The following is a 7,521-nucleotide window of genomic DNA, read 5'->3' as shown; positions in this document are numbered from 1 at the left end:
CGAATTCAGCACCGCCTTCCTAACCTGCAATCTTCTTCCCGACCTCTCCGCCCCCACCCCAGTCTGACCTATCACCCTCACCTTGACCTCTTCCCACCTATCATATTTCCGCCGCCCCTCCCCCAAGTCCCTCCTCCCTACCTTTTATCTTAGCCTGCTGGACAAACTTTCCCCATTCCTGAAGAAGGGCTTATGCCCGAAACGTCGATTCTCCTGTTCCCTGGATGCTGCCTGACCTGCTGCGCTTTTCCAGCAACACATTTTCAGCTCTGATCCCTGGTATGGAATGATTGTCTGATGAGCAAATGCTAAACAAGTTGGGACTCTACTCGATGGCGGTTAGAACGAGAGGTGGTCTGATTGAAACATATAGGATTCTTAAGGGGCTTAACAGGGTAAATGCTGAGACATTGTTTCATCTCATGGGAAGTACCTGGAACAAAGGGCATTTTTTGCAGAAATAAGGACCAGCAATTTAAATTTGAGGTCAGGAAGAATTTCTTCTCTCAGAGGTTGTGAGTTTCTTTGGATCTCCTTGCCAGAGAGCATTGTGGGGAGTTGTATACATTTAAAGCTGAGATAGTGAAGGGGATATCAAAGGTAAATAAAATTGAATTATTGTTATTTTTGTGTTATAAACCAAAACACTATTCCTATATTGCAGTGAGTGAAGTGGGCACTGGTTAGCTTAAATAGCTGGTTTGTAGTGCAGTGTTACACCAAGGGCGTGGGTCCAATTCTTGGATGGTTGGGGTCACCATGAAGGTTGATTTCTCTGAGTGTAGTTTTCACAGAGTCATAACAGCATAGAAACAGGCCCTTTCCACCCCCACCCCCATGCTGACCAACAAATGCCAAACTACAGTAATCACATTTAACTTCACTTGGTCCATAGTCTGCTATGCCCTGGCATTTTAGGTGCACATCCAGCTTCTTCTTAATTATTTTTAGAGTACTTGCCTCTCAAGCAGCAGGGTCCATATTTCTACCACTCTCTGGGTGAAAAACAATACTCAGATTTTCTCTAAACCATTTACTCCTTACTTTAAACTTATGCCCCCTGGTCATAGGCAGGTCTGCCATGGGGAAAAGATTCTCATGATCGACTGTGTCTATGTCTCTCTTAATTTTGTCGACATCAATCAGATTCTCCCTCTGCCTCTTCTATTCCAAAGAAAACAAACCCAGTCTATCCAGTCTTTCCTCAGAACTGAGGCATCTCCAGCAATGCTAGCCTGGTTCAATTTACAGGTCAGTGCCTTTACCAATCAGAATCAATCGTTCTTATTTCAACAAAACATAGCAGTTAGCTGTCAGTCATCCTTAATGAGTGCATTCTCTATGGTAACACCTCTACAATCCACATTAATATGTAATCAATTCAGCATTCTCCTCCAATTCAGTGTGAAATGTTGTTTTCTTTTATGTTCGTATTTCTTTTGCATTGTTCTGATGAGTGCAAAATGAAAAGTTTTGGCAAAATGTGTCTTTTCTTGGCAACATTATCATAAATCCCCTTTACTCCAACTGCAACTATTTATATGAGATGGGGAAGCAATGGACATACATTGATTACATATTGTGATTCGCATTTCTGTTTGTGAATGCTATTAAATTTTACAGCCTAAATATTCCAACAATTTTCTTCAAAGATGTTGAAGATCTTTCTTTCACCAGACTTTTACATTGTTTCCTATTTGTTGCTTGATACTGCAGTATTTCCCAATGTCAAGGAGAACACGCATCAGTTTGTTATTCAGTGGTAGAACCAAAAAAAATCAACCTGAGTATCTTCGAGAGAAAATCTGAAACTTTAGCTCAAGGAACACTTAACTATTGCCCTGAGGCTCTGGTAAACAAATGCAGACTGTGCCATCAGGGAGTTTCATTCTCTCTTTGGAATGACAGGGAAAATAGGCCAGTAATGGAAGTGCTGCCCATGCTGCTAAGGAAAACAGATGTACGGTTGATCATTAGGGGATGTACAATTTCAAACTAGACTGCCACAGAAAAGAGATACATGTTTCGTGACCAGGGACTGGATATTCCATCATTTATGTTCCAAGAAATTTTAATATACACATGAGATTGTTGCCCTTTTCACAAAATGGCCAAATAAAGCATCTGGACTAAAGTCAAATGAAGGAAAGCAAATCAGCAACAGCTGTAAATTTGAAATAAAAACAGAAAATGTTGGAAACACACAACAAAGAGACTAAAGTTGAATCTGTTGAAGGAGGTACAGGTTAATGGGTTGAATTTTAATGGGGGTATGTTCATAACATATCAGTTGGGGCGGCACGGTGGCACAGTGGTTAGCACTGCTGCCTCACAGCGCCAGAGACCCGGGTTCAATTCCTGCCTCAAGCAACTGTCTGTGTGGAGTTTGCACATTCTCCCCGTGTGTCTGTGTGGGTTCCCTCTGGGTGCTCTGGTTTCCTCCCACAATCCAAAAATGTGCAGGTTAGGTGAACTGGCCAAGCTAACTTGCCCATAGTGTTAGGTGTAGGGGAATGGGTCTGGGTGGGTTGCTCTTTGGAGGGACGGAGTGGACTTGTTGGGTCAAAAGGCCTGTTTCCACACTGTAAGTATTCTAACCTAATTTTGACTCTTTCCCCTTCCATCCAATAAGACAAAATGTCAGCCCTGGACTTACCAAAGTTAAACATGACTCCCATGTAGCAATAGCTGAAAATGTGTTGCTGGAAAAGCGCAGCAGGTCAGGCAGCATCCAAGGAGCAGAAGAATCGACAATTTGGGCATGAGCCCTTCTTCAGGAATTCCTGAAGAAGGGCTCATGCCCGAAACATCGATTCTCCTGGTCCTTGGATGCTGCCTGACCTGCTGCGCTTTTCCAGCAACACATTTTCAGTTCATATCTCCAGCATCTGCAGTCCTCACTTTCTCCCATGTAGCAATAACATGCTCCAAATGACCTCAGACTTCTGCACCTCAGCAACGGAAGTCCTGTGCTTGAGGGCTCCAATGGTCCCAAAGGTGAGAGGAAATGCTGAAACTGGGAGTGTAAGTGCCAGGATGAAGACAAACTGCTTCGTCTGCCAGATAGCAGCAGAGTAGGAATGTACATTTGGGCTGTTGAGCCTGTGTTTCATTTGCTTCCTTTTACTTTTTTTTCTTTTCTTTTAATTTGCTCGTTCTCTTTTCCTTTTTGCATTTTATGGCATCTTTGAAGGGACGTTGGTGAGAACAATGAGTTGGTGCAGCGTGTTCCAGGATTTGGCGGCAGCAGTAACAAACTCGAAGAGCAAGTTCTCGGGGCCTGTGGCAGCAGGGTGTGGTGGTGGGTAGGGTGGCGGTGTGCAGAGTGATGGGGAGGGGGTAGGTTCCGAGGTGGGCCTGCGGTGTCAGCAGCAATGAGAGTTGAAACTTCAGTGAGAGCGATACGTCTTCCTTATGGAAATAAGCCTTTTGGATTTGGGCACTTCCCCTTTTCTTTTTGGCTCTGTTTTATTTGTATTCCTGCTTTTGGTTTTTTTTTGTTCTTTCTGGTTTGTGTACTTTACTTGGTTGTTTTGGCTTTTGTATTGAAGATACTTTTTTAAATTCAGGTTTTTGTACCTGAGATGGTGAATTTGTGCATGTTTTACTGTACTTCTGTACTTAAGTAACATAATGTTCCAACTAATTTCACTTGCTGATGAGCTAAATTGCTTGTAAATTACCTTTGCAAAATGACGGGTGAGGTCATGGCATCTGACCCTCCCTCATTCCCAACCCATCACCTATCATTTTAGGGCTAATAGGTTGGTGGTAGACCACAAGACTGTGACCTTGCCATCCATCATACTTTTTGTGCCACACCACATTAAACCCACACAGTTGTGGTGGGAAGTGACTCAAAAGCACAGCATGATCGAGCATAGATTGAGAAATGTCAAAGATAAATGTCTTTTAAATCATAGAGAGGCAGGCAGGTAAAGATTGAAAAGGGAAATTTTGTGATACAGTCGAAGCCAGAAATGATTAGGTTAAAAAAGTATTGCTAATACAAAAGGAAGTAATTGAGGTGGGAACAGGAAGGCAAGCTGGGTCATGGGATGATAAAAAATGGTTACAGCACAATCGCAGAGCAGGAGGGAAGAATGGAAACTTTAGTTAACAGGAGGCTTCATGGTAAGGTAACATGACGGAATAAAGACAAGTAGAACTCAGGACCACAGATCATTCAATTCACTGGTTAAGGATGTCTATTCCATCCACCAGTCTCCATAATCTCCCACTCACAGTGGTTCTAGTGAAATTATCCTTCATTGCCTCTAACTTTTTTTTAACATCAGTCGTGGGATTTAATCGACATTAGTGATTAGATAGATAGGACAGTGAAGAAGGTGTTTGGTATGCTTTCCTTTATTGGTCAGTGCATTAAGTATAGGAATTGGGAGGTCATGTTGCAGCTGTACAAAGACATTGGTTTGGAATATTGTGTGCAATTCTGGTCACCGTGCTATAAGAATGATGTACAGAGGTTTATAAAATCATGGGGGACATAGACAGGGTAAGTAGTGTTGGGGGAGGCTAGACCAAGAGGGCAAAGGTTTAGGGTGAGAGGGGAAAGATTTTAAAGGTACCTATTGGGCAACTTTTTCACACAAATGGTGGTGCATGTACGGCTGAGCTGCCAGAGGAAGTGTTGGAGGCTGGCACAATTACAATATTTAAAAGCAACTGGATGGGTGCATGAATAGGAATGGTTAAGGGGAAATGGACCAAGTGCTGTCAAATAGAATAGAATAGAATAGAGTTCCTACAGTGTGGAAACAAGTCCTTTGGCCCAAGTTCACACTGACTCTCGGAAGAGTAACTCACCCAGACCCATTCCCCCTACCCCATATTTACCCCTGACTAATGTACCTAACCTACACATCCCTGAACACTATAGGCAATTTAACACAGCCAATTCACCTAATCTGCACTTCTTTGGACTCTGGGAGGAAAGCAAAGCACCCGGAGGAAACCCACGCAGACATGAGGAGAATGTGCAAACTCCACACAGACGATCGACTGAGGCTGGAATTGGACCCTAGTGCTATGAAGCAGCAGTGCTAATGACTGAGCCACTGAGCTGCTACTAATAGGACTAGATTAATTTAGGATATCTGGTCAGCATGGATGAGTTAGACCAAAGGGTCTGTTTCCATGCTTTACATCTCTATGACTCTAAGTCCAACATTTATTAGTAATTCCCTATTGCCAATGATCTGAGTGGTTTACTTGACCAGTTCAGTCAGCATTTAAGAGTCAGCCATGTTGCTGTGGTTTTGGAAACACATGTAGACCGGACCAGGTAAGAGTAACAGCTTTCCTTCCTTAAAGAACAGTAGTGAAACAGATGCAATTTTATGACAGTCGATGACAGTTCTCATGGTCACCACTGCTGAGACTAGTTGTACATTCAAGGTTTATGAACTGAATTTAATTCCCACCTGCTGTTGTGGTGTGATTTGAATATATGGCCTCTGGATTACTAGTAAAGTCATATTTTAATGATAAACACCACCTTGTCTCACCTGCTATCTGAGAGAAAATGTTAATGCTTTTAAGTTTGAAGTTCCAATCCCAAGAGAGCTGCGAGCTAATTAGAGGTCAGCTGTTGTCCATGTGGACAACACTGTCAGGAGTGGTGGCAGCTGTCATTAATGTACTCACAAGAGGCCAGGACCAGTGAGATACCCAGGCCACAGGAATACAGGTGGGTCAGGGTGTGGTGGCACTAGCTGTGAGTGTTGGAAGATTTGGCTGTCAGTGGGACTCCCTCTGCTCCCCAAACCCTACTTTGTGTTTCCAGATCTTTTGACCAGGGAATGAGTGCTTGATAATGTGGGAGTTTCCCTTCCCTCAGATGAGTTTGAAGATCACTTCTCTGGAGCAGCTGAGTTTCTTCCTTCCTTCCTAAATGCCTAATGTCCAAGAACCATGAAATAATGACAAATAGACAAAATGCACACAGACTCCAGACTGAATTGGTCTCTGTCATTCAGAAGAAAGACTCGTCCATCACAAGTACAAAAATGCCTGAACTTGACCAAATCTCTTGGGTGATTTGAGGGTAATCACTAACGCAGACCAGTAATATTGATAATGGCACCTGGAATGAGCTACCCCTCGTACATGAAATAGCAGACAATCGAAACATTGAATAAACATGTGGACATTGACTTGTTTTGGACCTAACTTTGGAACAGCTCCAAGAACAAAAGTATTGCCTGAATCCCAGACGACTGGTGTGCTTAGTGGACTATTCAATTCCCCTACAGATGGCCACTTCATCTTGTGAGCGTGATGGCTATCAACTATGGGGCAGATGTTGCAAATAATATACTAAGTTTGGTTTGGAATTAAACAAATTTGGTTATTAATGCTTAACTGAAGTATGGCTACATTAGAACAACACTAAAACATATGAAAATGATGGACAGGGATAATGCGATGAAGTGGGAAAATGCAGATTACATCTGTTGTAAGTACTTACATGAATGACGCAAGTATTGCATCAGTTTAAACAATCAGCTCCACATGTAATAAAATAAAAGAATAGAGCTAGCTGACAGTATTCCACAATTGGCTCTTCTCAATGTCTTCAGAGGAAAGATGTGAAACAACAGATTACATTTGTCATCCCATGACCTCAAATGTAGCTTTGGAAACATGGCAGCCTGTTTGCACTGGAATTTGTTAAAATTTATACAGCTACCTTCCACTTCATTGCAGAATTCATTTAATTTCTTTGATTTCTTTTTAATTAATTTATTTATTTCTCACAATATCATCTCCTTGTTTCTATGCATATATCATATCTTTGACCTTCAAATTGATGGCACCTGTTTGCATATTTCATTAGGTTGCCTTCTGACTCAACAGACCATTTTCAAAATCTAGATTTTTAATAGGGAGCAGGACCAACACTCTGTACAATTAGGATACCCAACATAATAAAGTACTGAAGTTGCTCCAGTAGTGGAAGTTAGGCAAGGTTTTAGTTATTCAAATCATCACCAGACCATCATCACACAAATTTTCTTACAGAAAGTAAAAACAGAGAAGGAACGGTCTTCAGGAAGTACAGACAGTTTGTCTTGCAGAATGTGTAAGGTAATTAGGAAAAGAGGAGGATAAAATGTGAATAATTATACACAATGTCCTTTCTTGAAAAAGAAATCTTCTGTCATAGGTACAGGTCAGTCTGGTGTAATGCCTGTTTCATCAACGTGAATTTGCTGTAACATGATTGAATAATTGTGGGTGCTGTTTGGATAACGCAAACTTTCTGCTGAATGCGGGGTAGTCAACATGGCTTTGTGCGTGGGAAATCTTGTCTCACAAACTTGATTGAGTTTTTTGAAGAAGTAACAAAGAAGATTGATGAGGGCAGAGCAGTAGATGTGATCTATATGGACTTCAGTAAGGCATTCGACAAGGTTCCCAATGGGAGACTGATTAGCGGGGTTAGATCTCATGGAATACAGGGAGAACTAGCCATTTGGATACAGAACTGGCTCAAAG

This window comes from Chiloscyllium plagiosum, chromosome 6 (assembly GCF_004010195.1).
Source record: "Chiloscyllium plagiosum isolate BGI_BamShark_2017 chromosome 6, ASM401019v2, whole genome shotgun sequence".
Classification (NCBI taxonomy): Eukaryota; Metazoa; Chordata; class Chondrichthyes; order Orectolobiformes; family Hemiscylliidae; genus Chiloscyllium; species Chiloscyllium plagiosum.
The sequence above is the reverse complement of the archived record's forward strand: the minus strand, read 5'-3'. Positions refer to the sequence as shown.